General features: G+C 36.5%; 1 pseudogene; it reads left to right on the top strand.

The window, feature by feature from the left end:
* Positions 1-5603: 5603 nt before the first annotated feature.
* Hmgn4-ps6 (high mobility group nucleosomal binding domain 4, pseudogene 6) lies at positions 5604-12278 on the top strand (annotated as a pseudogene).
* The last annotated feature ends 2909 nt before the right edge of the window (positions 12279-15187 follow it).

Here is a 15187-nt window from a genome sequence, read left to right on the forward strand (position 1 = left end):
TGAAATCACACATATGGTAATGAGACTGAGTATAACCTTATATAAAGTATGGTTATATTCTCTACAATACTAAAAATTTGGGGTGTTAATGAAAATTCTCTGGAAAGTAATCAAGATGCAATAGTGGGTTTAAGAATATAGAAATAAAAATGATCAAATTCTATTTTCTTAGGAAAGCAAAAAGAAGCTTTCTAGTTACCATTCAGTGTGTCCTCCCCAGCCCAACTCCACTTGTCTCATTGTTCTTACTGTACAAAAAAATTGCAAATAGATAGGTTCATGCAGCTTTCCTTTGATCTCCATATACCTTAAGTGACATCTTTCTAAATCCCATCAGATGCAGAACTCTTGCCACATGTTCAGCTCACAAACAGAAATAAAAAATGGAATTGTATATATGATTTGGAAGAGCCTTAAGCCATACTATGATTAGTTAACAAAGACATTTATTGTGTAATGTTTAGGAAAATTACATTTATTGAATCAGCAGATGATGTTTTTTTCTAATTATAGCACTTCAGGTGTTTATACCTAGAGATTGTGTTGGTAAGGCAATTAGGTACTGCAAGGATTTAAATTATGTTAGGTTAAATTAGTTTATCAACAGACAGAAATTTAATGAAGAGGAAATGTAGCTTGCAGCTTCTGTGCTCATCCTTAGAGAATGAAATGACCTCTTAATGTGATGTTACAAAAATAACAAGTTCACATCCAAAAGCAGAATTGCCTTAAGACAAATCACATTCTTTGAGAGATGTTCCTTTTGGGAAACGTAGATCAAATGAAGAATGGTGGAAATTACTAGTTCTCTTCTATCATCTAGTCATTTAATCTGATACGTTCTTTCTCAACACCAGGTGATTGTGTTCAGAGACACATACAGTCTCTTAATGTCTGCAGTTAAAACAGTAAAACCATTCCTTGTCTTTGGTTACTTCGAGAACAAAGAAAACCTCATTAGTTATACTAGGAATCAAAGCCAGATTAAAACCAAGACCTCAGTCCATAGTGTCTCAATGAGTATATTCACAAACACAAGAGGATAAGATTCTGGCCCTCAATCCTGATGTTGCTGATGATTTTATCAAATGAATGAGAAGACAGTTTGCTTCCCCCATCTTCATGGCTCTAATGCTTTCACCATTTGTTCTGCTTTTTTCTCCCCTTTTCTCACTTCTTTAACAATAAAAAATGCTCTTTCTTACTGCTGGTTTAAGTTTATCAATACAGATTTCTAACAAATACAGAATACATAGGAAATTCTAGGAATTAAATTAAAAATAGGTGGCCAATCTAAATTGAATTAAGGAGGCTGGATTTCAAGTCAGATCTCTTCAATCTGTAGAATTGTTTGTTTTCTATCACCCTCAACTCTGACCATGTGCAATTTAGATTTTTTGTCACTTCTTAAGTGAAATTATGAAAACAAAATGATTCCATGCATTTTATTTGATCTTTCTAAATATTTTCCACATATGTTCACTTCAATTACATTTCCCTCTGACTGTACATGTCTAACAAATGTATACTGATCAACTATTCAGGGCTAAGTAAGATATTCATACCCTAAGACAACCATCAATGTGTGCATTATCTTCTGTATAATCCTTTGTAAGCCTTTACTAGAGCTGGAATGACTCTAAACGTGAAACTGCTTGAGTAAAGTTTAAAAATATAGAAAAATCTACCAATTAAATAATGTTAATCAAAGGAGCAATGTATATGTTGTCAGGTATCTTGTAACTTATACAGGAATATTAAATATCTAGTAAAATAAGATAGGATACATGTTAGAAAGCAGCTCATTAGGAGTACAGAATTTTCACACTTGAAAAGCGTATGTGAGATTCTCATATTTATTAAGGTGCCAGAAGGGATCGTTAATAAAAAGAAATACATCCTAAATAGTAAGATCAATTAGAGGTTGTCTTGTACAAGGTGAAAACTCATTAGAAAAAGCTAGTCTCCTTTCTTACTAATACTTCCTTGAGCATTTTTCTTGGTGCCTCATCAAGACTGTGGTGTATTGAGAACTTTTTTTTTCTTTTTTTTTTTTATTAACTTGAGTATTTCTTATATACATTTCGAGTGTTATTCCCTTTCCCGGTTTCCGGGCAAACATCCCCCTCCCCCCTCCCCTTCCTTATGGGTGTTCCCCTCCCAACCCTCCCCCCATTGCCGCCCTCCCCCCATAGACTAGTTCACTGGGGGTTCAGTCTTAGCAGGACCCAGGGCTTCCCCTTCCACTGGTGCTCTTACTAGGATATTCATTGCTACTATGGGGTCAGAGTCCAGGGTCAGTCCATGTATAGTCTTTAGGTAGTGGCTTAGTCCCTGGAAGCTCTGATTGCTTGGCATTGTTGTACTTTTGGGGTCTCGAGCCCCTTCAAGCTCTTCCAGTTCTTTCTCTGATTCCTTCAATAGGGGACCTAATCTCAGTTCAGTGGTTTGCTGCTGGCATTCGCCTCTGTATTTGCTGTATTCTGGCTGTGTCTCTCAGGAGAGATCTACATCCGGCTCCTGTCGGTCTGCACTTCTTTGCTTCATCCATCTTGTCTAATTGGGTGGCTGTATATGTATGGGCCACATGTGGGGCAGGCTCTGAATGGGTGTTCCTTCAGTCTCTGTTTTAATCTTTGCCTCTCCCTTCCCTGCCAAGGGTATTCTTTTTCCTCATTTAAAGAAGGAGTGAAGCATTCACAGTTTGATCATCCGTCTTGAGTTTCCTTTGTTCTAGGGATCTAGGGTAATTCAAGCATTTGGGCTAATAGCCACTTATCAATGAGTGCATACCATGTATGTCTTTCTGTGATTGGCTTAGCTCACTCAGGATGATATTTTCCAGTTCCAACCATTTGCCTACGAATTTCATAAACTCGTTGTTTTTGATAGCTGAGTAATATTCCATTGTGTAGATGTACCACATTTTCTGTATCCATTCCTCTGTTGAAGGGCATCTGGGTTCTTTCCAGCTTCTGGCTATTATAAATAAGGCTGCGATGAACATAGTGGAGCACGTGTCTCTTTTATATGTTGAGGCATCTTTTGGGTATATGCCCAAGAGAGGTATAGCTGGATCCTCAGGCAGTTCAATGTCCAATTTTCTGAGGAACCTCCAGACTGATTTCCAGAATGGTTTTACCAGTCTGCAATCCCACCAACATTGGAGGAGTGTTCCTCTTTCTCCACATCCTCGCCAACATCTGCTGTCACCTGAGTTTTTGATCTTAGCCATTCTCACTGGTGTGAGGTGAAATCTCAGGGTTGTTTTGATTTGCATTTCCCTTATGACTAAAGATGTTGAACATTTCTTTAGGTGTTTCTCAGCCATTCGGCATTCCTCAGCTGTGAATTCTTTGTTTAGCTCTGAACCCCATTTTTTAATAGGGTTATTTGTCTCCCTGTGGTCTCACTTCTTGAGTTCTTTGTATATTTTGGATATAAGGCCTCTATCTGTTGTAGGATTGGTAAAGATCTTTTCCCAATCTGTTGGTTGCCGTTTTGTCCTAACCACAGTGTCCTTTGCCTTACAGAAGCTTTGCAGTTTTATGAGATCCCATTTGTCGATTCTTGATCTTAGAGCATAAGCCATTGGTGTTTTCTTCAGGAAATTTTTTCCAGTGCCCATGTGTTCCAGATGCTTCCCTAGTTTTTCTTCTATTAGTTTGAGTGTGTCTGGTTTGATGTGGAGGTCCTTGATCCACTTGGAGTTAAGCTTTGTACAGGGTGATAAGCATGGATCGATCTGCATTCTTCTACATGTTGCCCTCCAGTTGAACCAGCACCATTTGCTGAAAATGCTATCTTTTTTCCATTGCATGGTTTGGCTCCTTTGTCAAAAATCAAGTGACCATAGGTGTGTGGGTTCATTTCTGGGTCTTCAATTCTATTCCATTGGTCTATCTGTCTGTCTCTGTACCAATACCATGCAGTTTTTATCACTATTGCTCTGTAATACTGCTTGAGTTCAGGGATAGTGATTCCCCCTGAAGTCCTTTTATTGTTGAGGATAGCTTTAGCTATCCTGGGTTTTTTGTTATTCCAGACGAATTTGCAAATTGTTCTGTCTAACTCTTTGAAGAATTGGATTGGTATTTTGATGGGGATTGCATTGAATCTGTAGATTGCTTTTGGTAAAATGGCCATTTTTACTATATTAATCCTGCCAATCCATGAGCATGGGAGATCTTTCCATCTTCTGAGGTCTTCTTCAATTTCTTTCCTTAGTGTCTTGAATTTCTTATTGTACAGATCTTTTACTTGCTTGGTTAAAGTCACACCGAGGTACTTTATATTATTTGGGTCTATTATGAAGGGTGTAGTTTCCCTAGTTTCTTTCTCGGCTTGTTTCTCTTTTGTATAGAGGAAGGCAACTGATTTATTTGAGTTAATTTTATACCCAGCCACTTTGCTGAAGTTGTTTATCAGCTTTAGTAGTTCTCTGGTGGAACTTTTGGGATCACTTAAATATACTATCATGTCATCTGCAAATAGTGATATTTTGACCTCTTCTTTTCCGATCTGTATCCCCTTGATCTCCTTTTGTTGTCTGATTGCTCTGGCTAGAACTTCAAGAACTATATTGAATAAGTAGGGAGAGAGTGGGCAGCCTTGTCTAGTCCCTGATTTTAGTGGGATTGCTTCAAGTTTCTCTCCCTTTCGTTTAATGTTAGCAACTGGTTTGCTGTATATGGCTTTTACTATGTTTAGGTATGGGCCTTGAATTCCTATTCTTTCCAGGACTTTTATCATGAAGGGGTGTTGAATTTTGTCAAATGCTTTAAGGTGCCACAATGACACCCAATTATCACTGCCCATGCTATTATGAATGTGTGCACGTTTAGTTAAATCATTTCAGATCATCAACACTCTTTGTTTCATCAATCTTAAAAATAAACTTGTTATATAATTTTGATAAAAACTACATTTTTTTCATCTGTTCAATGCCACTCCCTTTCTAATTTTGAAATATTGGACTTTAAGCTTCAGCAAAAACACATGTTTTCATTTCTAAACCTATGGATTTGTGTATAAAAAATACATATATTTTACAAGACCACATGACAATATCTCTTCCTAACTCCTTGCCAAAAAATTTTATTTTTCTCTAATAAATTTAACTTTCATAATGTAGAATGCAGTGTATAAAGTGGTCTAATTTCATTTCTGGTTATTCTCACTGGTAAAGATTAGTGAAAACTTTGAAAGTGAAGCATCAAATGCTTCTAAATGCACCAATGAAGATTTTTCTCAAATATGCATTTCTGGAGAAATACTGAACAGACTTGAAAAACCTAAAAACACTATATATGATTTCAGTCTGCTAAATTTATTCCACATAAGAGAAATTATTACTAAGACCAATAATCATATTTAATTTACCACCCTATAAGAAATTCTCACCTACTTAAGTAATACACGGTTATTATCAAAATATCATGATATTATGCATTAACAAATTCAAGATATTGTTTTACTACCTTCTTTCTGAGAGGGAAAATGTATTTTGTCTTGCTCCTTTTTTCTTGATTAGGCAAGATACTCGGTGCTAATCACAAAACATTTATCATCTGGCATATTTGGTCTACAATTATCTTGGGAAGATGGCATGCAAGTCAGAGCGGATTCAGGTAAAATGTTTGCTTTATTCAAGTAAAGATTTTGCAGAATCTTTTAATAAGATTCTATAGTTTGCACTTGGATTAAGAAAGTTAATGTTTTCCCACTGGAGATGTAAGAATCATCAGCAAAAGCATGAGAGATATAGTGCAATTTCTGAAATAATCAGAAGGTTTTCATTTGGAAGGTTCTGTTAAAAAAACAGAATAAACATTTAAAACTTTCAGTTAAAACAAAAGATTTAGTTGTACATACGTTGCATACACTATATTCAAGTGCTTCTCCATAGAATAAATATGGCATAGAACAGTATTTTATGTGTTTTAACCCAAAACTGATATAAATCATGTTGTTCATGAGACAGCTTAGTGCTCTTATTTTATTGAAAACTTGCAGTTACAATTCTGTTTTACCTGCATTTCTAGCCTAGGAGTGCAGGTCCTCAGTAACTTTGCTATTCATTTAATAATACATTGTGATCTTTTCTGAAGATGAAAATTAAATATTTCTTTGTAGGTTACTGTTCTGCATACAGGCACTAACTCAAGAAAGTAAGCAGTGACTCACCACCACAGATCAAAGAATAACAAAAATAGCAAGATGAAAAGTGCATCTGTGATGGAGCAACATGTTTCTTCAATTTAAGCAGCCATATTGTATAATCTATTGATTGTATCTTCCTACAAATCATTTCCATTCCTATCTATAATATTTCCCAGAGATGTACTTTAAACCATTTCGTTGTATTTGTCTTCTTATTTCTAGACATTTTAAAATGTACTGTTTTGAATTTTAGAATCATCTAAGGTCTTAACTTTGCTTAAAATAACAGTTAAACTGTTTAAATAATTGTCAACTTGTAAATGAATCTAGCATGCAGGTATTATCCATGTGCATGATATGTGCAAAAGAAATCATTTGTGGAGTTTCAATAATAATGCATTTTAGATAAATGTGCAAATTCAAAACTAATACTTAAGGGGCTTTGAGCGTTGGCTCAATAGTTAGAATAATTCCATGCCAAGAATAAGATTCTAAGTTCAAATATCCAGTACTCAGGTATATGACAGGATATGCTTATCTTTTGTATCTGGCTTATTTCATTTAAAATAAAGATCTTTCAGTCATTTCTAATAGGACTCATTGGTCATTACTACTTAACTAATGCTTTCCTGTATCAATAGGCCACATTTTCTTTATTGTTTTTCTAATGATAGACAATTAGATCATTTAATGCTCTGGCTGTTGTCAGTAGTGCTACAGTAAGGTTAGGAATTCAAACTTTTAATGTACTAATTTCATTTTCTTTTGATACATACCTGGAGTGGGTTTGTTAGATCATATAGTAGGTCTATTTTAGCTTTTCTGAAGGAACTTTCATACTATTGTTCATAATGGCTCCACTAACTTGTTTTCCGACTGGAAGTACATAGTACATGGGTCCCTTTAATCTCTATTCTTATCAGAATCTCTCTCTCTCTCTCTCTCTCTCTCTCTCTCTCTCTCTCTCTCTCTCTCTCTCTCTGTGTGTGTGTGTGTGTGTGTGTGTGTGTTCCTCTATTTCCATAAGCCATTCACTGCATGATATTCTCAGAATCCATAATTTCTTTTCTGTTACTTAGAACCCCCATATTTGAGGACTTCCTGTCATGCTAACCCACATTTGCCATATCGTATAATCTATTGATTGTATCTTCCTACAAATCATTCTGCTTTCGTTTAAGATAAATATTCTAATGACTTAAGTTCTGAATTAGACTAAGGTAAAATCACACTCAACTAAAAAACATACTAAAAATATTTTAAAAGCCAATTGTGCCTGTTTATTCCTTCAAATCCAATATTTGGAGGAGAGGACATGATGAGACCAGGAGTTTATTGGCTAGATCACCTAAACAGAAGGGCATGCTCCTGGGCCAGGGAAACCCTAACTCGAAATATTCTGACTTTGAACAAGGAAAGAGTACACAGACTACACTCATTTTCCCTATAAATGTGTATGAGTGCATGGAAATGAACACCTTAGAACATGTACCACACATGTGTAATCACATACCTCCAGTACTCATGTATGTATACCTCACAAACATATTTAACACACATACACACACACACTCTCAGATACACACACACACACAAATTAACATATCAAAAACAATAATGGTAACTGTATAATTAAAGAATTTCAAATATACTTTTGAAAAAGCACAGTAATGAAATTTAATAATTTAATAAATGAGATTAATTACAAGTTTATAAAGTGATGAGACAATTGCCTAAAGAGAAAAGCCAATGATCAATGGAATAATTAAATGAAAAATAATGCAATAAAATTAAATTCTTTGTGCTGTTACCTAGAAAATATAATACATGGATATGTTATACTAATTATTTTGAATTATGGCACATTAAATTTATCTATCTTTGAAAAATTATACAAACATAATAGTTATTGTATAAATGATAAAGCCTTACAACAACACTAATATAAATTACTTCCCTTCATTGTATTTTGTACACCTTTGTATGATTATTTAAAAGTTCTGAAATTTTTCTTCAACAGACATGATGGAATTTATTCTGTTTTAAAATTACATTTATTTTTATTCTTTGAGACCATGATACCCCAACAAGCCCACTTCCAAAATTCAGTGTTCTATGGTAATTTTAAAACAAATATTAATGGCAATTCCCATATGTGCCTGAGCATGAGGCCGTCCACTGTAGCATGTAAAACCTATACATTAAAAACAATGATTCTTCTTCCTTCTGCAGCTTTAAATCATCCACAGAATCTCAGCCTAGGAATTATATTTAGCATCTATATAAAATTGTTGAGTTCTTAACTGTGTTTAAGTCTTAAGCACATGACTATTCCTGCTGTAACATCTTAAATTTAATAATAATGATGTGTCCAGAGAACAATATTTCATTGCACTCATCTTTACATTCTTACACTTAACATATTCTCTCCCGTGCAAAGCTCATGTTTTCTGAGCCTATTCAAGATTAGGAGGAAACTTGAGAAAATTGTCTCATTTATGTCCCAGCACTAAATCTGTTCTCATCACTTTGACCAGTAAAATACTTCTCTATTTATTTACTGCCCACTGCAAAACAAAAGGCACACCCATAATATAGCATGAAAGTTGAGTGCTATGTAAGGCCATTGATATTCGCTACTAGTGGCATACACAGCAACTTCTAGCACTAACAAAACTAGAAATCATGGAGAAAGTTTCCTTGTGAGTTTGAAATTGATTTCTCCATGTCCTACAAACACATTATAAGCAATGGAAGTCATCACATAGTTATAGTGCACCTTCATAGAAATGACAGTATTCTGCCTTGTTTTGGAAATCTCTGAGTTTCAATGTCCAGTAAAACATAAAATAATACCTTATGTCTTTTCATGAGTTTTTAATTAATAACCCATTTTGGGGGGAGATAGAATTTATCCTCCCATTCAGAACACTGTCATTCAAATTCTGATTTTCATACTGTTTTGAAATTCCACTACTAACAATATTCATGAGGCTTTTTAATATGTTTTAAGGTTCTGGTAATTCCACCATTATACTTTTTTATTTGGTATCTTTTATTTACATTTCAAATATTATTTGCTTTCCAGGATTCCATTCCATAAGTCCGCTATTCCATACTCCATCCACATTCCTGAATAAGGGTGTTCCCGCTCACCAAACAACTCCCTTTCCTGCCTCCCTGTCCTGACATCTCCATACACCGGAGGGTACAGCCTTTGCAGGACCAAGGACTTCTCCTCCCATTGGTGCCCAATAAGGCCATCCTCTGCTACATATGCAGCTGTAGCCATGGATCTGTCCATGTGTACACTTTGGGTAGTGGAGTGGTTTAGTCCCTGATATCACTGATTGGTTGGTATTGTTGTTCTTATGGAGTTGCAAGCCCCCTCAGCTCCTTCAATCCTTTCTCTAACTGATCCAACAGGGACAACATTTACTGTTCAACGGATCGCTGTTAGCATTCTCCTCAGCTATTTCTCACACTATGGCAGAGCCTATCAGCAGACAGCTATATCAGGCCCTTGTCAGTGTGCACTTTTTGGCTTCAACAATAGTCTTGGTATGGTGCCTGCATATATATGGGCTGGATCCCCAGGTGGGGCAGGCTCAGAATGGCCATTCCATCAGTCTCTCCTCCAAACTTTGTCTACATATACATTCGTGTGAATATTTTTGTTCCCCCTTTTAAGAAGAGTTGAAGCATCGTCACTTTGGTTGTCCTTCTTCTTGAGCTTCATGTGGCCTGTAGACTCTACATTGGGTAATTCGAGCTTTTGGGCCAATATATATTTATGAGTGTATGGATACCACGTGTGGATTTTTCTGTGGTTGGGTTAATTCACTCAGGATGATATTTTCTAGCTCCATTAATTTGCCTATGAATTTCATGAAGTCATTCTTTTTGATAGCTGAGTAGTACTCTATTGTATAACTGTACCACATTTCCGTATCCATTCTTCTATTGAAGGACATCTGGGTTCTTTTCAGCTTCTGCTTATTATAAATAAGGCTACTATGAACATAATGGAGCATGTGTCTTTTTGATATGTTGAAGCATCATTTGGGTATATGACCAGGAGTGGTATAGCTGGGTCCTCAGATAATAAAATGTCCATTTTCTAAGGAACCTCCAGACTGATTTCCAGAGTGATAGTACCAGCTTACAAGCCCACCAACAGTGGAGGAGTGTTCCTCTTTCTCCACATCCTCTCCAGCATATGTTGTCACAGGGGTTTTTCATCTTAACCATTCTGTAAGGTGTGAGGTGGAATCTCAGAGTTGTTTTGAATTGCATTTCCAGTGATGAATAAGTCTGTTGAGCATTTCTTTAGGTAATTCTCAGACATTTGATATTCCTCAGCTGAGAATTTTTTCTTCAGCTCTGTAGCCCATTTTTTAAATAAGGCTGTATGTCTCTCTGGAGTCTAACTTCTTAATGTTATTTGTATGTATTGGATATTAGCCCTGTATAGGATGCAAGGTTTTAAATGATCTTTTCCCAATCCGTGGGTTGCTCTTTGTCCTAATGACAGTGTTCTTTGCCTTGCAGAAGCTTTGCATTGTTATGAGGCCCTATTTGTCGATTCCTGATCTTAGAGCATAAGTCATTGGTGTTTTGTTAAGGAAATTTTCCCCAGTGCCCATGTGTTTTAGACTCTTCCCCACTTTTTCTTCTATCAGTTTGAACATATCTGGTTTTACATAGAGCTCATTGATCCAATTGGATTTAAACTTTGTACAGAGCAATAAGAATGGATCAATTTGGATTCTTCTACATGCTAACCACCAGGTGAACCAGGACCATTTGTTAAAAATGCTATCTCTTTCCACTGGATGGTTTTAGCTCTTTTGTCAAAGATCAAGTGACCATAGGTGTGTCGGTTCATTTCTGCATCTTCAGTGCTATACCATTGAACTACTTTGCTGTCTCTGTACCAATACAATACAGTTTTCATCATTACTGCTCTGTAATACTGCTTGGTTGTTCCCCCAGAAGTTCGTTCATTGTTAAGGATAGTTTTTACCTATTCTGGGGCTTTTGTTATTCCAAATGAATTTACAAACTACTCTTAGTAACTCTGTGAAGAGTCGAGTTGGAATTTTGATGGAAATTACATGGAATCTATAGATTGCTTTTGGCAAAATGGCCATCTTTACTATATTAATCCTGCAAATCCATTAGCATGGGAGGTATTTTCATATTGTGAAATCGTCTTCAATTTCTTACTTCAGAGACTTGAAGTTCTTGTCATGAAGATCTTTCATTTACTTGGTGATTAGAGTCACACCAAAGTATATTTTGTTATTTGTAACTTTTGTTAAGGGTGTCATTTCCGTAATTTCTTTCTCAGTCTATTTATCCTTTGAGTAGAGGAAGGCTACTGATTTGTTTGAGTTAAGTTTATACCCAAACATTTTGCTGAAGTTGTTTATCAGACTTAGTAGTTACCTGTTAGAACATGTGGGGTCACTTAAGTATACTATAATATCATCTGCAAATAGTGATATTTGCATTCTTCCTTTCAAATTAGTATCCCTTTGATCTCCTTTCCTTGTCTGATTGCTCTGGCTAGGACTGAGTACTGTATTGAATAAGTAGGGAGAGTGTATGCAGCCTTGCATAGTCCCTGAGTTTACTGGGATTGCTTCAAGGTTTTCTCCATTTACTTTGATGTTGGCTACTGGCTTGCTGTATATTGCTTTTACTGTTTATGTATGGGTCTCGAATTCCTGATCATTCCAAGATTTTTAACAGAATGGGTGTTGAATTGAGTCAAATGCAAGTGTGACCCCAAGACAGACCAATCCTGCACACTGCTGTATACCAGTGTTCAGTGTCGAATTCCCCTGCTGCTTTCCTACACTGAAAAAGGCTGAAGGGGCTTCTAATGGAGATAAAGCCAAGATGAAGAATGAACAACAGAGAAGATCTGCAAGGCTCTTCCAAAGCCAGAGCCCAAGACTTAAAATGTCCCTGAAAAGAAGGGAGAGAAGGTACCCAAGGGGAAGAAGGGGAAAGCTGATGCTGGTAAGGATGTTAATAATCCTGCAGAAAACAGAGACGCCAAAACAGACCAGGCACAGAAGGCTGAAGGTGCTGGAAATGCCAAGTGACCTGTTTGTATTTTTGATAACTGTGTGCTTCTAGTGACTGTACAGTTCGAAATACTATTTTTATCAAGTTTTATAAAAATGCAGAATTTTGTTTTACTCTTTTAAAGCTATATTGTTAGCATACAGAACACTTCATTGTTGGGGAGAAAGGATCATGTGTCATTAACAAATATCACCTAAACTGAATTGAGGACAGAAATCCTCTTTCCTTGATAATTTTGAAAGGTGCCTGTTGGCTTCCAGGAAAGACATCTTGAACTTACATAGGTGGCCCCCAGGGCAAATAAAGACCTTGTGCTCTGGGGAAATTCTAAATTGATTTTTATATCCTCTTTCCCCTGTACCATCAACATAGAATTAATTCCCTTAAAACCAGAGACCTGTTGGAAGCTGACCCCCAAAATTGGTTTTCTTGTCTATTGAGCTATGTGGAATTTGCATTAACTTCATTGAGTATTATCAGAAGATCACTGGTTCCTTTTATAAAAGATTGTAGATCATCAGATTGATAAATCTGCCTTATTTAGTTCCTGGATTTTTTTTATTTGTTTTTTTTTTGTAGTGTTTTGTTTTTGTTTTTTGTTTTTGTTTCTGCCATTGAAGACCAGCCTTAGCCCTTGGTGTTCTAATAGGATCATGGAATTATTTCAATCTTCTTGTATCAATTGAGGCTTGTTTTGTGTCCAGTTATGTGCTCAATTTTGAAGAAGGAATTGTGAGGTGCTGAGAGGAAGGTTTTTCTTTTCTAGTAAGTGAGGCACTAGAGAGTTGGTTTTGTGGTTAAGAGAACAACCTGCTATTCCAGAATATGATAGTTTGATTCCTAGTACACACATGGTGGGCCAACACCCTCTCTAACTCTAATTCCATACGATGTGGTACCTTTTGTTGCCTCTGAATGCATGAAGTACACATATGTTGAGTAATCATGGGTGCAATAAAACTAACTATTCACATGCAATCCTAAATAAAATAACTATTTCATTATTTAGCCTGATGTGTAGAGAATTTTATTATGTGTTATAATTTATAATGGAAATATCATATAAGTAACTGTTAGTGCTCTGTAATTCTTCAATACAAAGGGAAACTATTGATTCTCATTTCCTAAGTAATAAATTCTATCTCAAATATCGGAATGTAATTTCCTAGGAATAAACCAAATTTTCAGGTGTCCAGAGCAGTAAGTTGATCATTGTGAATCCTACAACTTAGAAATCTGGGGAATTATCAGACTGTACAAGTGTGAAAAACAAGTATATAGACATAACTGATGGTCTGAAAAAATAATGGACATAGATTTTGTCCTTTAGTTTCACAGATAATATCGAACGTGCCTTCAGTTGCAGTCATTCCACTTGAGTCTTTGCCACAGTGTATAAAGTTTTTGTCCCTTCAATGGGACTGACAAATACACAAAAGACAACAATTTAAAAGTCACTAATGAACTCAGATCATTTCAATGCATTCTTTAGTCACAATTTTAATGGAAAGTCAATCTTGTAAAAGTGTTTTTGTTTTTGTTTATTGTTTGTTTGTTTTTTTTTAATTTTTGGTGTTTTTTTTATTTGCAATGATATTTTTCTTTAAATAAAAAAAAATAAGACCTGGAAAGGACTCATATATTTACACAATGGATTACTACTCACCCATTAACAGCAGTGAGACTTTATGAAATTCATAGGCAAATGGATGGAACTAGAAAATATCATCCTGAGTGAGGTAACCCAGTCACCAAAGAACATACATAGTATGTACTTACTGATAAGTGGATATTAGGCAAAAAGCTTAGAATATCAATGATACAACTCACAGACCATATGAAGGTCAAGAAGAAGGAAGATGAATGTGGATGCTTAGTCCTTAGAAAGTGGGACAAAATACTCACAGGAGGTAGAACGTGAGAGGGACTTGGAAGGAAGAGAAGAGGGTGGGTTAAAGGTGGCAGAATCAGGTATGGGAAGAGATGGGGATGGTATACAGAAGGTCAGGAATTTGAGCAGAGTTGTGTAGCAATTGGAGATGGGGAACAACAAGTCCCAGATGCCAGGAAGGCAACAGGCTCCTAGTACCCAAGAGGAGATGAAATTAGCTGAAATGCCCAACATTTGGGAGGGAGAAACTGTAGAGACCACATCCAGACGTTAGGCAAAGTTCCTAATTGGGAGATGAGGCCAGACACTCATCTTTAAAATTTTAAATTGCTCCTGAATAAAGGAAGCAAAGTGTGGAGCAGAGACTGAAGGAAAGACCATTCAGAGATTGCCCCACTTGGGGGGATCCATCTCATACTCAGACCAAAGCCATACACTATTGTGGGTACCAAAAAGTGCTTGCTGACAGGAGCCTGTTACAGCTGTCTCCTGAGAGCCTTTGCTAGGGCCTGACCAATACAGATGTGGATGTATGAAGCCAAATATTGGACTGAGCATTGGAACCCCAGTGGAAGATTTAGGGAAAGGACCAAAGGAGCTGAAGGGGTTTGCGACCCCATAGGAAGAACAACAACATCAACCAACCAGATCCCCCCAGTGCTCCTAGAGACTAAATCACCAACCAAAGAGTACACATGGAGAGACCTACGGCTCCAGTTGCATATGTAGCATATGCTTATCTTTCTTTTTTTTTTTTACTTATTCTTTTCCTTTTATTGGATTTTTTTCATTTACATTTCAAATGTTATTCCCTTTCCGGGTCTCCAGGACATAAGCCCCTATCCCATCCCTCTCCTGTTCTTCTATAAGGGTGTTCCCCTCCCTATCCACCCCCTTGTCCTGTCCCCCCGACATTCCCCGTACACTGGAGGTTCAACCTTGGCAGAACCAAGGGCTTCTCCTTCCATTTGTACCCAACAAGGCCATCCTCTGCTACATATGCACCTGGAGCAAGCGACAGTCCATTTATAGTCT

This window comes from Rattus norvegicus, chromosome 5 (genome assembly GCF_021556685.1).
Source record: "Rattus norvegicus strain SHRSP/BbbUtx chromosome 5, alternate assembly SHRSP_T2T, whole genome shotgun sequence".
Classification (NCBI taxonomy): domain Eukaryota; kingdom Metazoa; phylum Chordata; class Mammalia; order Rodentia; family Muridae; genus Rattus; species Rattus norvegicus.